Raw genomic sequence first — 22,999 nt, 5'->3', positions numbered from 1 at the left:
ATTCACTTTTACACTGATAAAATATGCCTATTGAAAACACTCCAGGGGTAGGAACAGAAATAAACGCACGTGGCTTTATAGCTAAATTGACACGGTATGAACAAAAGAGGATCTCGCAATGCCGCAGGCACAATAAACTCAACCCTCTCTCTCAAAAGGTAATCTCAACCCCACCCCTAAACTTCCCCTTCTTTAGAGAGGCGTTGAAAGCATACCGTTACTGAAGAAAGCAGCTCAATCTCTTACTGAGTGAAAGATTCGAGTAAACAGAGAGGTCTTGCACCTGGTCTCTGAATGTTGACAAGCTGGGCGCTGTCAGGCCAACGGATGATGCAAATCCCAGAGCCAAGAGCTATCCCAAAAGTGCAAGGACTGTCATTTCATTGCTTCACTCTAAATGACGCTGATTTCATGCTGCATTGCATTTTTACACATTGCAGATTTATATTTTAAGTACCTGTACTATTCATTTTGTGCTTACATGTGACACATGTGTCAGGAAATAGATTAATCCGCTGATGGGGTTGGAAATACTATGGTTACAACAATACGCACATCTGAGCATAACTCAGTGAATAGGACTACAATATATGATCAAGCAGTCTGAGCAATTCCTTTTCATTAGTGGGAGTAAATGCTTGGCATTGCATCTATCTTCTTCTCCTTCCCTTCTTCCTTCAGGAGTGCCAAGTCATTTTAAAGACACATTAAATTGCCAGAAGACTCCCAAACAAAGCCAGTCAGCCTGCTGCTCGTTTGGATAAAGTTAATTACAGCAAAGATTAAAATCTGCAGGGCTTGATTAGTGTTGTTGAGACTTACAGAATCACATTGTCCATTGGGAGCTTCACGCCATCTCCTCTCTCCCCCTCCTTTTTTCTCTTTTCTTTGTTGTTTCTTCGTAATTGTTTTGTTTTTCTCCTATCCCACGTATTTGGCAAGGCGGCTAGGATTAGCAAGCTGCATCGCCCCAAGATGGAAAAAGCTGCTTTCTTGGTTCAGCTGCCATGCGTTCCGGCTGAAGAAGGGGCACAGAACTGCACAACCTCTGTACAACAAGGTTCAAAAAAGAATTAGATAAGTTCCTGGAGGATAGATCCATCAGTGGCTATTAGCCAAGATGGCTAAGCCTCTGATTGCCAGATGTTGGGACTGACAGGGGATGGATCACTCGATCATTGCTCTGTTCTGTTCATTCCCTCTGAAGCATCTGGCACCGGCCACTGTCAGAAGACAGGATGCTGAGCTAGATGGGCCATTGGTCTGACTCAGAATGGCTGTTATTATGTTCTGGTATTGTTCAAGCTGTATCTTTTCTTTAGTGCATTACTGCATTAGGAACGATGGAGCTTATAAACCCAATGAGTCCTAGCCAGGCCTTCTCAGCCCAAGAGTGGATCACCATAACTTGGAAACTTTGAGCGTGGGGGGCAGTGAGAGGAGGAAAAAAGTAAAAAGGCAGCATGGCCTAGTGAGTGAGTCACAGGACTGGGAATCAAGAGACTTGGCTCTTTCCCTAGCTCTGCTAATGATCTGTTGTGTGACCTTGAGCAAGTCCCTTCACCTCTCTGTACTGTTTTCCCCTCCCATTCTTTGGCTGTCTTGTCTATTTAGATTATAAGATCTCGAGGGTTGGGAATTTCTCTCATTCTGTTTTGTACAGTGCCTAGCAAATTAGGGCCTAGTTTTCATCTGGAGCCTCTAGGTGCTATCATAACGCAAATAATAAAGGGATAAATCATATAATGCTTTATATATATATATAAATGTGACAGAAAGCTAGGTCTGTATCAAATTGTGAACCCCAGTTTGTTGAGTGACTGCCATTTTCCAGCACGGGCTCCCCTTTGTATTGCATCCTTCATGTTGGAGTGCAAACTTCATGTTGTGTTGTGGATTAGAGCATCCATTTGGTAGTAGCGGCCTGCCACCTATTGGAATGACTGTCTGTGAAGCTAAAACAGATCAATCTAACCTCATCAGCTCTCGTTGTCTCTAAGTGACTGGCGAACCCCTGGAGCAATGACCTCTCTGCGCAGCAGTCTGAGTAGGAGGGAAGGAACAGTGGTGTACCAAGGGGGAAGGAAGGGGGGCATGCCCCCAGGTGCCAGCTTCAGGGTGGGTGGTGGTGCTGGCCAGGCCCTCTTTGGAGGAGCCGGGACCTTGCTGTCGCAGGCAGCCAGAGGCCACTGTGAAGGAGCTGGAATTTCCCAGCTAGAGCACATGCCGGGAAAGCTGCAGTTTCTCCTACTGGCCACCTGACCAGAGGGGTCAGGGAGGATATTTCAGGCTAAGGAGACAGAAGGCAGGAAGGTCTGTCTTGCCTGAAACGTGTGCCAGACCTCAGACTCACAGACGAGATGTGACCAGACATGTATGCGCGCCTGTGTGCACACAGGACAGTTTGATATTTTGTAAAGGCCTGTAACTCTTTAGTGCTTTCTTGAGGAACAAAAGTGCCTCTGGTTAAGAAATTCCTGTGCTCAGCCTATGTTCCTGGCTCGCTTGCCACGTTGTCTCCCAAGGGGTTATAATTGAGAAGCTCAGCATGCCCACAGCCAGCTGCACTCTGAGGGAACATGTATAAGCAACTGGGAGCAGGAACCAACTCTGCCCGCACCTGGTTGGCTTAGGAGCACATGTGCTCTGGCATCCCACTTGCAAGAGACTGCTCTCCATTCAGACAGGGAGTGTGGGTCAGGTGGTGACAACATATACCAGTCGGCTGGTGTATGTACAATGTGTCCAGTGGTTTTACCCCTTCCAATAAAATGCATCTTTAAAATATTCTCTACGATATCCAGAAGAACTGTTTTCCTTACTTGAGGTGATATTACATTGAACTTTCCTTGCACAGATTAGCAGCCTGCAAAGCCTTTATCTCTGCATTTCCCTCAGCCATATTTGAACTCCAGCCCTTAGGAGGTGACTACATGCCTTTAAAGCGTAAAATCGAAGAGTGTGCATGTGTGCGCACATGTGATTGTGTGTATGCATGCAAGAACGGGCCGCAACAGGGGAATTAGGGGGAAATGATACAAAATATTAAATCAATTTGATGCTGCCTGAAGTCACACTTGTTCTTTGATGGATACAGACACATCAGGGGATGCAATGTATTTACTGGCATGTATCTCCAGCCAGCAGATGAAGGATGGCTGCTCAAAATCCCCATTGACAGATTTCAAAGGGAAAGGCAGTGTCTAAAAATGGATAGCAGGCTATGCAAGATTCTTTTAAAACATGACTTAAAGAAGCAAACTTGAAAGCAGACACTTACTCGATAAGCTGTTTCCTTCACCAGGAGTCTGGTCTCATCTCTTTGAAATTAAATCCAGAGAGTTTAAGGTTGACACTGATTTTCACAGGACATCTCTCTACCCAGGGAGTTTGGCTTGTGGAACATTCAGCTGCCCCAAAATAACCTCTCAAGCAGATGCAAGGTCATTAGGTCTAGATGCTGCCTTGTGACAAGGTAACCTTATGTTGGGCAGGGATGGCTGACCTTCAGAACATTGTCAGGGCAATGAAATAAACCTGCTTCATTCCTGGTGTCAGAACATTGTTCTGAAAAAAATGAGGAGGAAAGATGAGCTCTGCCTCAAGAATGATCTGGTGATTATAACACAGGACTGGAAGCCAGGAGATCTGCATTCTGTTCCCACCTGGAATGCAATCTTCATTAAGCAGGTGGCTCTACGCCAACTGATTGAAAGCGCCTATAATTCTGGGTGTGTCACTTTTTGGGTATACAACTTTAGACACCTATTTCTATATAGGTTTTTGCACCACCTTCATCACCGTAGTATCTGCATGCCCTCCAGCAGTGCATTAAGCAATGTGAGAAACATCTGTCCCATATGCTTCATTCTTTCTGTCACTCTCCCCAGAGAGGGGGAAAAATGTAAAGGCAATGAAGGGTTTTGTTTTGATACATTGCCCAAAGCTACCATTGACTCCAGGTGTGGCTTAGGTGCTTAGCAATCAACCTAGGCAACTAAGGCTGGACATCCAAAAACTGAGGCAAAGGCACCCAAAACAGCAGAGCACTTTTGAAAACCTGGGCCTTTACCTTGGTGCCTCTGTTCCTGTATTGTAATAAGTGGGAACAACAACACACAGGGTGTTTGTGAAGCCAAATTGAAGTTTGCAAAGTGTGCCATGACCCACAGATGGATGGTTGTGTAAATGCAAAGCACTGTCATTCTTAGAAGGAACTTACAACCTACAGCTCATCACAATCTGGTGCAGTGGAAATAAATGGGGTGGCACAAATTTAGCATTATGACTTCACCCGAGCGAGTAGGAGGCAAAGACGGGATGGGAAGGAATGTGCTTGTTTGAACAGAGTGCTGTGATACCACTAGCTGGCCAATACAAGAATATTTCTGAAAACTAAGAGAGAAGTAGGTCTGACAAGCCAGATTCTCAGCTGGTGTAAATAGGTTTGACTCTACTGAAGTCCATGAAGTTACAGCCATTTACACTGGATGAAATTTTCCCCGGTATCAAAGTTCCCCTTTTAGAAGAAATGTCAGTTTTAAAGGCCGGGGGCCAGATCCTCACTACATTGACCCCAACAGAACAGAGCCAACATACACCAGTTGGGGATTTGGTCCTATTTATGATGGGAATTCAGAGTCTGAAACTGAGAGCAGATTGAAAGCCCTGGAGACTGAAGTGCAGTAAGGGGGAGGAAGAGGGAATGCAGCTGAATGCAAGAAAGCGGGTGCCCTCTCCTCTGCCTGGCTTAACACTCTTTGCCTCCTTGGCTGGTGCAGTGAACGCTCCCCCTTCCTGTTTTGACTCTACTTTAACTGCTGCTGAAGTCCTCTCTCTGCAAAGCAGGCCCAGCACGGGGAACAGAAGTGCAAGCTTCCCTACCATGCTCTCCAGCAGAGCTTAGCTGTTACATGGCGGGGCAGCCGAAGGGAGTTAATCAAGGCCCACTCAATCCCTGGTCTCTCTGATGAGACTGCCAAGAAGCAAGCCAGTTGGGTCCAGATGTGGTGAGTTTTGTGCTAGTGACACTTATCCCATGGGAACTGGACTTAGACCCCCCAATTAATTTCCTATGAGCACCAAACAAGTGCCAGTTGAGAACAGCTTTTGGTCACTAGTTACCTGGGCCTTATTCAGAGCAAATGACACAGAAGTAAAAGATGAATGGATTCCATTCCCAATCCCATGAGCCATTCAGTCCCATGCAGAAGGTCTTTGAACTGCCAGGTTTTCAAAAGCCTTGTGAGAAAGAATCTTAAAACAGGAAAGCTCGTGGCTTTCACACCTTCAATGCTCATTTCACTCAGACCTCCTGATTGTAGGGAGCTGGGAATACGTTGTCTTCTGAGTGCTCGAATATCAAATAGCTCCACAGGACCCTCACCTCAGTCTTTTCATGGCTTCTTAGCTTGCTCAGGGATAAGGCACGGCCTTCTGACGGAAGAAGTGGAACGAGGCAGTAACTGCCACAGCACAATGCAAGCCCAAAGCTTCTCCTTTCTCTCTGCTTCTGTAGGATGCCCCCAGCACTTTGCTCCGGTAAGAAACGCCAAGTGGCCTTCGAAGCTGAGAGAAGTTCAGAGGGAGGTTTCCTTTTTGAACCCGCAGCCCTCAGATCTCCAGGCAGTCACAGTTTGAGACTCAGCCGCGGGAGCATTCAGGATGCATGCACAATCAGTCCAGCTACTATTCTGTGCTTCTGTCAGGCCTTCCTTCTGAGGGTCCTACAGCAATAACAGCTGTGATCTTCCTCGCCACATGGCCATAAGGGAAGGTGTGCTATTGTCCTCATTCTGCAGATGTGGGGGAGGGACTGCAGCACAGAGGACACATGCTTCTATTCTGTTTGGGTTCTGATACAGGGCTCGTCATGGCGGTACCTGAGTGCCTTCCAGTAAGGCATTAAGTGACTTGGCTACCCCTTCCCATGGCCAATGCATTGCAGAACCAGGAACAGAATGCCCAGCTCCTGACTCAGTCCCCCACCTTGAGCCACAAGACCACCCGCCTCCCTGGGGAAGTCTCTGCCCATCAGATAAGTCCACTGGAGCAGTGGCTCTTAACCTTTCCAGACTACTGTACCCCTTGCATGAGTCTGATCTGTCTGGTGTACCCCCAAGTTTCATCTCACTTAAAAACTACTTGCTTACAAAAATCCGACATAAAAATACAAAAGTGTCACAGCAGTCAGTTATTGAAAAATTGCTTATTTCTCATTTTTACCATATAATTATGAAATAAATTAACTGGAATACAAATACTGTACTTACGTTGCCGTGTATAGTATATACAGCAGTATAAACAAGTCATTGTCTGTATGAAATCTTAGTTTGTACTGACTTTGCTAATGCTTTTTATGTGGCCTGTTGTAAAACTAGGTAAATATCTAGATGAGTTGATGTACCCCCTGGAAGACCTCTGCTTACCCCCCCCCCCGGGGTATGTGTCCCCCTGGTTGAGAACCACTATGCTAGAGTGTCTGGTTACTGGCTGGCAGCTCTGGCAGCCCTTGCGTTCGTGACATAAACCTTTTATAATGATCTTTTCTTCTTCCCACTTGTTAGCCCTTTACCTTCCCTCTTCTTCTGTGACCTGTGTCAGCGACAGCATCCACTGCTCGCAGCAGGAACAAAACCACTCAATGAAAACCCATGCCAGCTCCCCGCCCTGGGCTTCCGGATCAGGGTAAATCTTTCCAGGATTCCCTTTCCAGTTTCATAATGACCATCTTGCTCAGTGCCCTGAAAGCAAGGAAGCTGATACCAGGCTGTGATGCACTTAACGGCACCTGGGGGGGTCTAGCTGTGAGCACTGCAGTGACTGACATTGATTTCTGATCACTGATTGGCAGGGTTCATGAATCTCTCTGTGTACTGTTTGTAAGCATTTGCTGTGGGTCCTGGACAGGGAGCTTGTCACTTGCATATAGGATGCTGAATGTACATACTATAGGTGCTATAAGTCCTGTGGAAGGGCAGTCCTTCCTGGAGCTCATCTGGGCTTTTACATTAGGTCCTGTGGTGTGGTGCTCTGGATATTTACTACGCGGTGGGGCCTGGAAATGGGGTATTTTGGTTGGATGGATGGATGCTATGTTCATTGTGAAGGGACATGGTAGGCTTTTAGGGAAGCGTATAGTCTGTCTGTATGTTGTGCTGTGCTTTGGATTAATGTATCATCCATATATCCAGGCAAGGGCCTCTTCTATGGCTCTGTTGATGTACAATGTGCATGAGATATATTCTGTAGAGAGGCTTATGTATAGCCCCTTGTTGTTATAGATATGCCACATGTTCAGTAGAGAGGTACTGGTGCGTCTCCTTGGGTACATGGATGGATACAACATGCATTCCCAAGAGGCTCTTTTACATAATGTTGTGTATGGTACTGTATGTATCCCACATTTCCTATTAAGGTGTTCTTGTCTCTTATAGGTCTCTGCATAGACTCATGGATCCGAGTGTGAAGCAGGAACTCTTGGTTCTTATGGCCTATTGCTGGAATCCAAAGTGCTTTGGGTATGTTCACAGACAAAGATCTAGTTACCCCTTCTGTTCAGCCTCCCTCAGCTATGAATGGACTTTCTTTGGTGTAACATTCCTTGCCCTGGGAAGGGATACCACCAGAGGGACCAATCTGGAGATATCTCTGTATGTGCTGAGACTATGGGTGCTCAGAGGTGAAGCTGTCAACAGAGCTTTCCTTACCCCAGAACTAGGTCTTTAAAATGGTGGGAACAAGGGGAGTGATGTAATGGGTCAGTGAGGATAAGGAAGAGACCAGCACTCTCTTACTGTATGTTGGCCAAATTAGACAAATTAGCCTAAGCATGAAGAATGCCTTTTCTATGCTTCAAATTCTGACTCAGTGTTCTCCAACCTCAACAGCTAGCTAAAGGAAAAAGGAGGAAGAGGGAATGAAGTGACTTAAAAAGCACATTTACTGCAGTTGTTTCACAAAAGCAACAATGCGGCTGAACAATGCACATATCACATCCCCTCCTGTTGGGTTGCTCCTAACCACCATTCAGCTGACTCTGTCAAGCAAGGCTGGTCAAAAAATGTGACTTACTGCACAAGCTGGAGTTTCAGATCACAGCAGGTGCACACTGCAGGGAATGCTTTCCCATGCTGTGTTTGCCCGCTTTGTTCTTGTCAGCAGGCAGCAAATTGAATTTCAAGAATCCTACTCTCAGAATTTCAGTTTACTGCCTGCACACAGGCACAGTCAGGGGTGGATGAGGTGCAGAAGAGTCCCCTGTGCTTCATGTCTGCACTGCACTGACATAGCTTACAACGATGTAACTGAACCCCTGGAACTAAACAGACTGTGTGTTCACACTGTTGATCTTGCACCAGGGTAAGGCACATGTGTCTTTTCAAGGCATGTGTCCACACAAGCTGCACTGCATTGGTTGTAGTGCATTGCAACGAGGGTAGCTATCCCAGGATGCCTTGCACTGCATCATAGCCTGCTGCATTCTGGTAATTTCCCCCAGAGCAGAGGAATTCAGAAGGATAAACGGGTCAGTTCTGCAGTGGGACAACAGGGAGAAGGCTTCTTGTACTGGTTTAGTTCAACTGAAAGTGGAATGCAGCTATAGTGCCAATGACTTAGTTTAACTCGTATCACTACAGAGGGTGAAATCCTGGCCCCATATCAAAGCCAATGGCAAAACTTCCACTGAGCTCAATGGAACCAGGATTTCACTCAGAGTTACTTCAGTTGCTAACCTGACTAGCTTCTACCAATGAAAGGCCACAGATAACCTCGAGCAGAGAAAACTTGTGTGTGGAAACAAAACAGCCTACACAGAAATAAGGAAGACCACATCAGTACAACATCTGTGTGTCCCCTGGGCCTCAGTGATTGCACATAACCAAGTACTTCCTTGGCTTCAGAGAAATCAGAGATGGGAAAGAATTGTAGCCAGTGCAGGCTTGTTCCTGATACCATATTTTCCAGACCTTTGTCCCATCTGATTTTAAATAACACAAACAAGAGACTTCTACCACTTCTATGTAGAAGCCTATTTCACAGTCTAATAGATCTCGCTGTCAGCCATTTATTCCTGAGACTCAGTCTGTGTTTTCCTTTTTCAGCCCATTACCATCCCTCTTTCTCCTTGTTGCCTATGACCTTCAAATAGTTGTAGAAAGCTGCCTGCTAATCTCCACGTAGTCATTGTTCAACCAAGCTAAACATACTCTAGTTGGTTCTTCTAATTTTTCATCATAAATCAACCCCTCTGTCTCTTTACTCATTGTTATTGCTCCTCTCTCAGCCCCCCTCAGCTGTAGTCTTGCCTCAGACCTATAAAAAACTATCACCTTCCTGCAGTCTGATGTCATGCCTCAGTGGCACTAGGAAAATGACCCATCCTGACAGGGATTGTGAGTACCAGCTCTCGCTGGTTTCCTCATAGCCAGTGTTGTTGAAAATTGTTTAGCTAAGTGGTTCATCTCCTTGTCCTGTTAGAGCCCCCTGCGCCTGACAGAATGGAGGCTATGTGTTCCCACATTCACTTAATTATTCCCTCATGCCAGGCACCAGTAAAGTTACATCATCTCTCCTTTTTTATTTCCATTTTTTTCTCTCTCTCTTCTGTCTTTCTTGCTCTTTTATTTTTCCTTTATCATTGCTTTCTTCATCTTCTTCCACATCCCTCTCTTTCCTTCCATCCCAAGTGGCTTCTTCCTCTTTCCTCATTCCCCCCACTCCCTAGAAGGCTCCCTGCTTTGGCTGCATGGGGATAAAGGATGTCCATTGAAAACTCCATAGGGCCTGTTACCATGTGCTTCGAAGGCTGAGCTGAGCGCTGTGGAAGCAGGAAAGAGAAGCTGAGGCCTGTGCTATATCTACTGGAGTTGCTCACATAGAAGCAACCCATTGATTTACTTAGTCTGCATACCCCTTCCCAAATAATGTAGTCTACCACGTGCCCCCATCTGAGATAGGGTCATAGTATACCTATGATGAGATTGCCAAGTCTTACTAAATAAAATGTGTTGTCCGCCATTACAGGATTTTTCTTGCGTAGCCCCCGATGAGAGCTCGCATTCCCCTAGAGGAACTCATACCCCAATCTGAAAACCCCACTGACCTATGGCAATGGGAGCACCTTTGTATCAGGGGGACAGAGTCATACAGCTCTTCTGGTCCCTACTATTTCTCTCCTTTGCTCTGCAACCATTTCCACCTTGGAGCGGTCAGCTCTTCCCATCCCCCAAGATCCCTGTCCCACAAGTTGAGAAATGCTAATGTAGACAGAACAAAACCATTTTCAGCACTGTTACCAACAGCATGATAGGTGCCAAGTTTCCACCCCTCTGTGTAATGGTGCTACACACTAACATCCAAGCTATTCCCAACACCAGCTGAGAGACGCTGGTGGCAGGAGAGATGAGCGGCTGTCAACAACTGCCATTAAAGAGTCATTTTCCTACTTACATGTGGCTGCTTGGATAGTCCAAAGTTCCATTGACTTTTCTTCCTACCATAGCTCATTGCATGCTCTGATGTAATTTGCTGTCACTGCCAGGCCACCTTCAGGTTTACCGCTTTCCAGGTCTCTTTCTCCCCTGGAACATCTGTGTTTCAGATGATTTTTCCTTATATTTTAGTTTCCATTTCCCTTTCCCCCTTCCAATGTGACTCTCATTTAACTATGTTCCACCCACGATTCCAGCCTCCCTACGTCTCCTGGTGTTATATCAGTCTCCTTACTGGTACTTGGCACATCTCTTCCTTTAGGACTCTCTGTGAATGTAATTACTGGGATGTTTATTTACGTAGGGTTGCTCAGCTGCAGTTTGGTTATTTAAATCTTCAAATACTTGGCTTTGTAAAAGAAATATCACCAGCTAACGGCTGGTGGGAATGGTGACATGAAACCTGTAAGATTCAGTATGTAGGTCAGAGGTCTGGTCTAACAGCCTAAGCTGCGTCTCTTTAAAACCTCCAGTCTTTTCCTGCAGAGGCTGGAAACACAGAACAACCATTTTAAAAAGCTTGGTTTTCTGCAGACATTTTGGCAGCTCTGTGGTTCAGGCTGCGTTTGCAAACATCCATGCCTCCTAATCCAAAGAGCTTTGTGTACAGACAGATCTCCTAGAAATATTCCCTGCAGGTTATTGCTGGCTGGAGAAGCTCATGTGACCAGTGGTGGGGTTCTTTCAAGTCCCGCTCTCTCAGGCAATTTTAAACTATTCATTTTGTGGCCCCATGGTGATGGTGCTTGCCTTTGAGGCTACCACTAAGCCGCAAATCACAGATTCCAGCTGCATTTCCACTAATACGAACACAAACAAACCTTCCAGCCACTCTTGGGCCCAAGGTCGTCTAGCAAACTGGACAAATGCAGCACTTACCGCCTGAAAGTAGTTTGGCTCAACTATATGGCAGGCGATACCATTTGTTTAAGATGGGGTGGGGGGCGGGGAAGCACATAACACAGAGAAGGGGAAGGTTGCAGTAGTTTCTGGCTTCCCTCTCCCAGCCAGAGTCATGGTAAACGGTATGAGGGAAAAGGAATCAAAAGATGTAAAATGCCTGAAAACAGCAATATCATGGGGGGAAAGGGTAAGAGCTGCTTATTAACTGCCTCGCTTCTTGTGTTTCATGGATGTGGTTGAACTACCTGTACCAGGATACTGTTGCAATGGGCTGATGTGGTTTAAGAACCAATCCTACAAGGTAATGAGTGTCTTCTGCGTCATGAGAGTCCATTCAACTCCCACTAAAATCCTTATCACTTAATGGGCCCTTACTAGACCCACACAGAGTATATATAGCATCTAGATACCTTCCATCAGCATTGTTCTTTTCACGGCCCCAAGAGTTGGCCCACATTTCACAACATCACATTTCTGCCCTTTAGACTGTGAGCTGCAGCCACAATCCCATGGGAGGAGTAGGACTGGGTTTAGACTCCCTCTGAAGCCCATCAAAACTGCTCTGTAATCTAGCCAGTCAGGGTTGCTGTGTTGACCAATGGGAAGCTGCCTTGTCCCCCTCTCCTCCCTCCTACTGCATGGCCATTAGCAGAGCGCTCTGCTTCCCATGAACTGCCAGCCCAGGAAACAAGGAAGTGGGAATTCCACTCGTGTTTTCCCCAGGGTAGCTCAGATCCCTATCCATCAGTAATCAAATTCAGCCTCTGCAGGAGGGGGTGCAACTGTCCATGAGCTCCAAGGGTTTGTGTGCTCTCATGACAGGGCTGCATTTGGCTCCAGGCCAAGGGGCTGGCTTCTGTTATTCCTCTTTGATTCCAGTATTCAACACAGGCTGGTAATGAGTGAAGGCCCTTTGCCTTTAGAAATGGAGGTGTCTGGGGAAGCCTGAGTGGAATTATTGATTTCTTAATTAGATGCAATTACTGAGAAGCAGTTGCTAAGGAAAGGAAGCATGTGGAGGAGGGGAAGGGGATTTGTAGATAATAAGGGGATGCCCTTTGGTGGGTGCCTCAGCTATAGAGGTGAAAATGTTAGGTTCACTGCCCTTCATGTGTCCTGTTGTAGAGGGAAGGGTGGGAAAGGAGGGGATATTAAGGGGATGAGGACAGACCCTGCTCTCAGTTACATAGGGGTGAAACCAGAATAACTCTACTGACTAGTATAACTGAGAGCAGAATCAGGCCTTTGGTTCTCCACTTATCTACACTAATATAATTCAGGAATTACTCCACTGACGTCAATGCAGTTAAATTGGTGTGAAGTTGATGTTGGAAGAGAATTGGCCTAAGGAGATGTGTTCTAGTACTAGGTTTGCCCTAGACTTGCTGTATGGTCTCAGGTAGGTGACCTGCAAAGGAAAAAAAAAAAAAAAAAAAGGATTTGTGCCCCCTTCCTTGTGATATATGAAGAAAGCCTGAATTACCTTCATAAAAACAAATGAACAAACCCCAGAATATCCTGGGCTGGATAAGGGACCCTATTTTTGTTTCTTCTTGCTGTTTTACATTAGTAATTCTAGTCTTGTCTATCCTGTTTTTCCTGCAAGGCTCTTTGGATGACTAGAAAACTTGTAGGTTCGTGACATGTTTCCAAGGAAGTGAGACCTAGGTAACAGAGGGGAAGTGATTTTTATATAGATCCTTTAAAACCTTTTGATTGTTTCCTTTTGTTAACATCTATTTAACTCATCACAAACACCTGGAAGAAAAGCTCTCATTGCCAAAGATTCTGCATGTCTGGCCTGTCAGATGAGGGTTGAAAATGCGCCCCACCCGGCTTCCCTCCTTCAGGGGGCCCTCTAGTGAAAACAGGAAAGGTAACACTTGGTTTTTTTGGTATTTCTAAAATTAAAAAAAAAAAACAGGCAAAAGAAAGCTGTTAAAGACAAACAAAAACAAACCACACACACTTCTTTGTTGAAGGTCATCATTAGCCTGAGCGTTCTTTAGTGTCTGGGGATTATCTGTTAAATGGATATTACTACTTCCCTGCCTCTCAGAAGTGCTGAGAGAGCTGATTCACTCAGATCTGTACAATACTTTGAGATCTTTGGGTAGAAAGTGTGAAAGAAGGTTGGACTACCATTGTATCATTCATGAGCGCTAAGTCAGGGCGCAGCAATGTACAGGGTGACATTTCAGAGTATTTCCTTTCCTTGGGCCGGATTCTCCTCTCACTTACTCCATTCTGGCTCAGGCACTGATGCAAGGACAGAGTGGAAGCACTTCCCTTTGTGTCAGCTGTGCTGGTACAAACTGGCTGCAGTGCAGTGATGATGATGAATTCCCTTATCAAAATCACCGAGCTACATAGAGGGGAGGAGAGAATCAGGTCCCTTGTATCTGCTCCACAGAATCAAAGAGCTTTGAGTTTGGATTTAAACTTTTCTCAAATAGGATCCTCTGGGTGGCACTCCAAGAGTGGCTTAGCGAGAGAAAAGTAGATATAGCTGCATGATATGGATGTGCAAACTTTGCATAGTGTGTTGTGAAAGCAAGAGGCTGATAGCACTAGCTAGAGCCAGGCAAATGCAAGCAGATGTTGTGCAAGCTTCCTCTCTGCACAACTCTGCTAATACACCTTGATCCTGACCTGCAGCAAGAATAGCTATTCTAGTCTCAGTGTCATAGAAATTAGAGCTCAACACCACCTAGCAAGTCATATGATACGTTCCCCTCCTAGCAGGTACAGGTCTGTTCCCTACAGTATGTATTCTAGTGATTTATCCATACTCCCACACTTTCAAATGCCCCAAGTCACAGGGATCTACTGCTTCCCTGGGGAAACTGTTCCACCGTCTCATAGATACCACTGCCTGGAAGGGTTTCCTGAGACTCAATCTAAGGGCTTGTCTACACTTACCTCTGAGATTCAGCGGCAGTCGACCGGAGTTACACAAGCTACGCAAAAAACTTGCGTAACTCCTGTCGACTTCTCTGCTTCTCTTTCTGCGCGCTGTCTTCACTGCACTGCGCTGATGGGAACCGCGTTCCCGTCGACACAGCACTACGCCACTTGAGAAAGTGGTCTTAGTACGTCGATTTCTGGATCGACTGAGCAGGTCTCGGAGCCTAAATTAATGTCCTAGTTATATCTCTCTATGTTATTCCTGTCCCTCCTTTGTATTTATTCTCTTTAAATACTTGCACTTATTTGCCTTTAGTAACTGTTTACTCAAGTGATCTGTATAAAGCAATTTTAACCTTTCCTCATAAATAGATCCCTCCATTCCGGTAATCAATTTATATTGCTCTGTCAATATCTTTCCGGTACTGAAGTGCTGAGACCTGAACACAATATTTTAGGTGTGGCCTAGGGTTACCAACTTTGTAATATTTAAAAAACGGACACTCCAGCAAGAGTGCTGGAACCTCCCTGTCCTACCTCTTGTTCCCCCCACCCCCAAGGCCCTGCCTCTGCCTCCCATGGTCCTGCCCCCTGTTCATTCCTTTTCTCCCCACCCCTGCATCACTTGCTGCTCTTCCCCTCTCACCCCCCTCCTTCCTTCCTTCCTTCCTTCCGCTCTTCCCAGGTGAGGAGGGACTCACCTGCGGAACCAGGGCTGGGAGCTGCTGCCGCCTGACGCAGGTAGAAGGTGGCGCTAGCTGAGTAGGGGCTGGTGCGGGTGTTGACCTCGCACCTCCCTGTCTCCCACAGCTGCAGTAACCAGACTTTGGTGTCTGGTCAGTAGATCTGACTGGACACTGTCAGAACCCCCTTTTTGACTGGACTTTCTGGTTGAAAACCAGGCACCTGGCCGCCCTAGCGTGGCCTCTCTAGAGCCATGTAAAGAGAGAGAATTATTTCTCTGCTGAGTAATGTATGTGATGTTTCTGTGTATGGAAGCTAATGTTACAGTGCCTTGCAAAGGCATATGTAATCTGTCCTCCACTACAGCTTCCAAGTCTTTTTCAGCATTACTGCTTTTTCTCATCCATTTAACGTCTGTGTTTTAAGTTATTTTCCTCCCAAGATGAGTTATATAGCAATTTCTTTCTAATTGAATATCTCATTCTCTGAATTTCTATGAGCTTGTTGGGAATCTTTCGATGAAACTTTTGTCAGAAGATGCTGATTCATCAAAACTAAAACTTCCTGTTTGGGAACATGTCATTTTTGACACTTTTTTATTTAGAAAAAAATTGGAAAAAAAAGTTTAAAAAATGTCAAAATGGGGTGGAAAGAAATATTTGATTTTTCAGTTTGAAATTACTGTTTAGAAATTTGTTATTTTATATATATTTTTTAATATAAAAGGATGAAATCAAAGAAACTTTGACTGATCCAAAACAAAATATTTTTTGGGATATTTTTTTCACAAAAATCTTCAAGATTTTAGCTTTTTGTTCTGATTTGGGGTGGGAAAAAAATGTCAGCATCTTGAATTTTTTTGTGCGATGGGAAATCTGTTTCCCAACCAGCTCTAATTATCTCTCCATCCTCCACTGCTATTTGCAACAGCCTCCAAGAGACTATCTGTTAATTCCCCCAACTCATACAGATCTTTAGTGGGGATCTTAATAAAACCAGAACATTGGAACAGTGACAAACTCACTGTAGCACTACACTTGACACCTTCGTCTACTTGGTACGGTGTTGTTTATGGTGATGAGCAAGTTTTCAGCGTTTGTGCCATATGGTGTCCATACCTAAACCAATCTGAATTAATTTTGTCTCTTTAAGAGTTCATGAGACACTGTGGGAAATCCTTTTCTGACATCTGGATATAACACATCGATTGCATTTCCTTTATCCATCAACATATTAATAATTCTGTCAGAAAAATGATCATATTTGTCCTGAGATCCGATGTTAATGCGCATTGTCCCTGACCCACAGCATTCCTTCCTATTCCTGTCTTGTGCATTCCACCCACCTATGCTAATGCACCTTGCTTTGCTGCACTCCTTGTAAATCGGGTTGCCAGTTTTGGCTGGACATATCCCTGAAGGTTTCATCACATGGCATAATCCACCCTGGAGGGTTGGCAACCCGACTTGCAAATCCAGTCCTATTTCCCTAAATCCAGCAATACAAATGCACTTCATCCATGACCCAGCTCTTCCAGGTTTCCCTAAAAGCTTACTACCACTCCTGGGCCAGACCTGTTATTGGTATAAATGACATACTTCCAGGGAAGTCAACAGAGCTACACTTCTTTGCGTCAATCAGCTGAGGATCTGGCTCTGATTTTCAAAGGGCATTCAACTGTCCTGTAAGTCCCTACTTGCAGGGCATTAAATCTTGCCCACGTACATGGGACTGGGGAAAAAAGAAAAATTCCAGCGGTCCAAGAAACAAAAGCCAGCAGGAGCTGGCCTCAGCAGGGACTGGTGGACACTGATGATGTCATCAGGCTGTTCCTGTCAGAGTTCACTCTGGACACTGTCTGCCCTGTGCTGATTGAGTAGTTGCTCCCATCCCCCTGAACTTCCTTTCACAATCTCTTCACCCCAGCCTCACATCAGCTGTCCTCCCTCATCCCTCCCCCTTTTTTCTGCCTGCCTCCCTTCTTTCTTCTGTTTAGCTAATCCCCTCCTAACAGCCCACCCAGAACATAAAAAACAAAAATACAGCGCTAACCTGACATATGCCGTCATCACCTTGTTCACTCTGCATGTGAGTCCCACCCTCTGTCTGTCTCATCCATTGGGACTGGATGCTCTTGGGGGGCAGTGGCCATCTACTACTCTGTGTTTTCACAGGCCCAAGCACAATGGAGCCCCATTTGCAGTTGGCCCCTAGGCACGGCTATAATATACATTAATAACAATAATTCAACCAGTCCCAAAAGTGATATGTGAAAGTGATAAAAAGTCAGCGTATGTCAACACCACCATGAATAAACTCAATGCAATGAAGGTGGCGATCTTCCATGAGCAGTGACTGATAACCATACTGGAATAAAGTGTTCCCATTCTTGTCAGAGCTGGGAAAACTTCATTTGTGTCTTTCCCTTACATTAATCTCAGTAGCCACAAAGGAAAATGGAACAAGTACCTCCTGGGGCTGAGGTCAGCAGGATCACCTAAAATCCTTCTTTGTCAGAGAGAGGCAGGTTTGAATCAGGAAGAGACACCTAAAGCGAGAGTCCTTGGGGGAGATGAGACAGGGATGTCTGGTCAACCCCTTAATTTGGTTTTGGGATGTCCTATAAGGATCGCTAGCAGGTGTGCAGAAAAGGACCTTTGCATGTGACCTCTAACTTCTGTTTAAGCAACCCTGCAATGAACACCAGCGGGTCTGTAGAGAGGGGCCTTCACATCTTGCCTCTAAGTGATAGTTCATATCTGTGCTGGAGAAAAGCCAGGGTCTTTGAATGCCCATTCAAGGCACATTGATGCATGCATGCTAGCTGTTGGTCATTTGTGTAGCCACCCCAAGATGTGCTTATGTGGATGGGAGGGTGGGAAATGTGCTTTCTACGATATATTGAAATGGAAACCAGTTTTTTTCCCCCCTCCTTGAGTACAAAAGGCCTATAAAACAATTAGAGCTTAAAATTGGACTCCTGGCAGAGAATGAGAGTAGGAGTTTATGCCTTGTTAAGTGTAATCAGCCTGGTGATAAGGGGGACGATCTCAGCTGTGTGAGATATAATTACATCATAAACTCCACATTACAAACAGGGCAAGCAGAGGTGAAAAGGTAAAGAGAGAATAAGTGATGTGTCGCCCTTTGGGGAACATGACAAAGGAGACGCCATGGCCCAGAGAAAGTTTTCCAGCTGAAATTTTAGCTTGAGACTGAAAGGAAAATGCATCAAGGTATTTTAGTGCTACTCGGTGCACTGGGTCCATAAACACTCTGAAATGGGGACACACATTGGATTACTGGATGTGTGACAGCTGTGTTGGCATTGCCAAGTACCCTGTAACTGTGAGATGGAGAGGGCCATACGTTTGGGCAAGTTAAATGTTAACCACATTTTAAAAACAAACAAACATCTATTGGTACTGGTGGCTTCAGTCCAACTGAAGTGTATCTGCTTTAGAGGCCCCAGCTGAGCAAAGGATGAAAGGGAAGTCTAAAAAGGCAAATCATAAAGGCAAAGATCCCTTCTCCAGCGATCAGAGCATGCCAATGTGCTGTGGCAGAGCAGCTGGGGCGTGCAAAGAGCAGCCGGGTGCTCCACAGCAGGGCAGAGGCTGTATGTGCAGCCTGTGCATGAAGGTATTGGCCCTGCAGAGGTGGACCTTGGTGCACGCAGCGAGACCTGCTGAAGTCACTGGGGCTTTGCACAGGTCCACGGGTCCACCTGCACAGATCACATTGCAAGATCAGCGCTTAAAAGAGGGCAAGCTGTGACTGTGGAACCTGTGTGCTAAGGTAGGGCAATGAAGCGTCTCTGGTATAGGAAGGATTTGGTCTACCCAATATTGAGCGTGATCATTACCTGCCTCTGAGAATTAGGATAGTGCAAAGTTGTCCAAAAGTCTTAACGAAACTGTCCCCGTTTTTGCACTGCTGGATTTTTTTTTTAAAGTTTCCATGGTAATTCACGTGACTAAAAACATGCAAAATTGTTATAGTTAACATTGTTGTTCCCTGCCAAAACAGCCATCCAATTTCAGTCAGATCATGTGGCAAAAATGAGATCAACCTCAAATCGCAAAGAGAGGCGAAAATGCTCCGATTCTGAGCATTTCAAATATCACTGTGAATATTTTGCCCTCTTCTCTAACTTAGAGCTATGCTTTGCCTCTTTGTTTCCATAGAACCATAGAAATAATAGAGCTGGAATGGATGTCAAGAGGTCATCAAGGCCAGCCCCCTGCATTGAGGCAGGCCCAAGTAAACCTAGACCATCCCTGACAGGTGTTTGTCTAACTTGTTTTTAAAAACCTCCAGTGATGGGGTTTCCACAACCCCCTTGGAAGCCTGTTCCAGAGCTTATCCACCCTTATAGTTAGAAAGGTTTTCCTAATATCTAACCTAAATCTCCCCTGCTGCAAATTAAGCCCATTAATTTTGTGGCCTGCTTGCTTTAGTTTCTGATGTCTCGCCTCTACTACTGGATGTGCCTGTTCTACAGCAGGGCAGATGACAGGTGAGCAACCTTTGCACTAGTGCCTGGTAGATAACGCAAACAGTTCCCAGGTGTGGAGACAATGAAAAGAAAGAGAGAAGCACAGAGAGAAAGGGAGCGATGGGTTTAGGGGGAGAGACCCTTCAGAGACAGCCTTTTTCTTTCTCACAGGCTTCCACACAGAAAAGGACCAATTTACTGGTGGGAGGGATCTTTGTTTCTCTTTCAAAACTTAGGATAATGGAGGGGACTAGAGGTGCTACAGGAAAGAGTCTGCTAACAGGCTTATGCCCTCTCATAAACAAGAGAGGGAGCCTTTCTGAGTGACATCCATTTCCCTTTGAGTCACTTTCTCATAATCATATTTGCTTATCTCCGAGACCTGTAAGGATATTACAATAATTTACACAGCTCTTTGGGGCAAAGACTGCCTTTTTTGTTCTGTGTTTGCGCAAAGGCTAATGCAACAGTCCGTATCTCAGGTTCCTGGGTGCTACTGCAATATTAAAATTAAATAAAACACAGCACTCATCAATGTAGCATACGGAACACTGTACCTACACTAGTTTAGATTAAGAGTAACTAAGCACCAAGTACACTGTTGGTGTGTCATAAATCATAGTCTCTAATAAATAAAAATATTTCCCTTAAAGGGGAGCAAACGCCACAACTTGAAAGGGCAGAGACAGCTGGTCCAAGTGTGACACTATTGTCTGATCAGCCAAGGAACTGAGTGGGAGGTGACACAGCAGAGCCTTCCGGAGATGTATCCACCACCCAACGTTAATCAGAGCAGACTCATCCAGTCACTTTTAGTGTGGGCTTTGGAGGAGGGACTCATCTACCTGTATGACTGATGCAGTAATGGATTTACATGCTTATTGGTTTATACCCATTTAATAAAATGTAATTGGTACTGGCACTCGCAGCAGGGTAACACGCGAACTGCGTTTGGCTCAGACTTGTTTCAAGGGCGATAATGAAAACAATTTGGTGTCATGATTGCCCTGCGTTTGGAGGGACTCTTGCTGTGCACCCAAGTGTGACCAGAGGCAGGATTCTTGCTGTGAATCATCACTCTGCAACTTCAGTATCCTGCACAACTGATCACAGATAGATAGGGGTGAGGTCAGCCCATTGTAAGTACCTTTATGGCCCTCATCATCCCCATCCTATATGAGCGCCTCCCCATTATTAATGGATGTTAGCCTCACACAACACCCTGCTTCACAGGGGAAGCATTATCACCATTTTACGGATGGGGAACTGAGGCACAAGGAAGATTAAGACACTTGCTCAAGGGCACACATGGCACCTGTGGCTGAGCCTTCTGTGTGCCCTAGTCACTAGATCATACTTCCTATTCTCACTCAGGATGTTCTTCAATGAGCTTCCTGACACTGGTGGTTTGCCTGTGTGTGATCGTATTTGATCTGGGCTCCTGAGGCAATTAGAAAGGTTCCCACAGTGGAGGTCTTGGATCTTTGTGACCTACGCAGGTCAGCCCAACACATCCAAGGGCCCTTTGTGTACCACAAGGAGGCAGTTGGGAGCAGAGGTGTTATAGTTTTGTGGCAAAATGGTCACAAATGCTGAAGAAGCTGGATAAATTCTCCAAGTTTTAGGCTAGCTGTGCCTACAGACACGATAACCACAGAATTCCACCCAGCAGCCAATCATACTTAGCCCTGTGCAAACTTTAACTAATAAAACATCCCAGTAACCCTGTAACTATCATAACACCCATTTTACAGGTAGGAAAACTGAGACAGAAAGGTACAGTGGCTTGCCAGAGGCCAGATAAATCAGTGACCTAGCCGTGATTAGAATTCATGATCTCTTGACTGCCAGCTTTATGGTTAATTCTTTCAGACCATGCTGCCTGCCATGACAAATTTCCTTGTTCTTGCACTGAACATCTACAAAAGTCATTATTTCTTTATGTGACAAATTCATAGTGAAGCTGTAAAATGTTTTGATATTTGCAAAAACCTGTATGTGGCAGCCAGGCTGGAGCAGCATAGCTTGTGCCGTGAGCTTGGCATGAGTCTGAAATATTAACATTACTCATCTCAAGATTTGGCTGCCTGCACCTTTAAACTAAAAACAAAGAAGGTGACTGCTAAGCCTCACTGTTTAAGCTAAGGGCTTGTACTGAGGCACTCTCTACTGTCCCAGCCCCATTCAGCACTGACCTTCAGAGGAAGCAAACAGGCCTTCTTGAATACCCTGCTGACTCCTGATTGGTCAATGTCTCCTCCTGGCCCTTCTAGGCCTCTGGAGGACTAAGTTTCATTGGTAGCTTGGCTTGAGGGGTTTTCCATAAGCAGGGTCATCAGGGCGCTGACCCCTCCTGCAGGAGACAGAGAAGGCCTGACAGATCCTGTCACACAGTGAAAATGTCACCATTCACCACTGCTTTTGCTGGGAACTGGTTTTAGCTACAGTTCTACATCGCAGACGATACATTCTGGTTTTGGACCAGCCAGTCAATGGGGTGTGTGGATGGTAGGGTTGCCAGGAGCATTGATGAGCCCCAGCTCTGTGTCTGTGGTGAAGGCAGATGTGTGGTGTATATCTTAGCTTCCTATGGCCAGTAGCTGAAAGAGTGTGATAAACTCATGAAAACTCAGAGAAGCCAAGGGAAATGTGATGACTGGGAGGGATGTGGCCTGTACCAAGAGCAGATACCTTTGTCTTCTGTACCCCCAATGCTGCACTTTTTCCATGGATCAAAAAGACAGAAGAATTTGACAACTGCTGGAAAAGCGCTCAAAGTTTAAATCATCCATCACCCTGCGACAGGAACAAAGAGAGAAATGATGGCACACATTCAGAATCAATACACACAGCCATTACTTGGCAGGAGACAAGTGTCTGTGCATTTCAGATAACTTCCCAGAGAGCAAGAAAAAGCCCTGAAAGAAGCCAGCAGAAAAGACAGAGGAAGCTGGAAACTCAGATTCCAGTCATCCTTTTGACCTATCCACAGAAACAGATTTATTAATTGCCTAGACATGCATGGATACTCAGATCTCTGACTTGAAGAAGAGCTCTGTGTGGCTTGAAAGCTTGTCTCTCTCACCAACAGAAGTTGGTCCAATAAAAGATACTATCTCACCTACCTTGTCTCTGCTTGAACTATTGACATGCATAGTACTTGGCCTGGGGGGAGGGTCTGTTGTATTTCAGCTCTGCTGTCCCAAGTGAAATAATTCACTACTGGAGACAGTACTGAATCCAGCAATGACATCTTCGCTTTAGCCAGTGAAAGTTGTCTGACATGGTAATGTCAATATCTGATGTCATGGCTGGGTGGACAACAATAACTTTGTCACTTCCTGACTTCAGTTCTTAACTATGCAATCTGGACACACACAACATTTTTTTTTGTATGTGTTCATGTGTCCTCTTCACATTAGTCCTACATAAACATGGATTACATAAACATTACTTTGGTTCTAGCTCCCGGCTGAAATGAAGCCTGCGACATTTCATCCCCAGTGAGACAGTG

General features: G+C 45.4%; 1 long non-coding RNA gene across 1 annotated transcript; it reads right to left on the bottom strand.

The window, feature by feature from the left end:
• Positions 1-234: 234 nt before the first annotated feature.
• Positions 235-3,545, bottom strand: LOC137160438 (uncharacterized). Its single transcript, XR_010921881.1, has 2 exons — positions 3,281-3,545; positions 235-1,048 (listed from the first exon to the last, which is right to left on the bottom strand). It is a non-coding gene; the product is annotated as an uncharacterized lncRNA (long non-coding RNA).
• Between the last annotated feature and the right edge of the window lie 19,454 nt (positions 3,546-22,999).

This window comes from Emydura macquarii, unplaced genomic scaffold, assembly GCF_026122565.2.
Source record: "Emydura macquarii macquarii isolate MOO-44397 ecotype Brisbane River unplaced genomic scaffold, CSIRO-AGI_Emac_v2 contig_2205, whole genome shotgun sequence".
In the NCBI taxonomy this organism is placed as follows: Eukaryota; Metazoa; Chordata; order Testudines; family Chelidae; genus Emydura; species Emydura macquarii.
The sequence above is the reverse complement of the archived record's forward strand: the minus strand, read 5'-3'. Positions and strand labels throughout refer to the sequence as shown.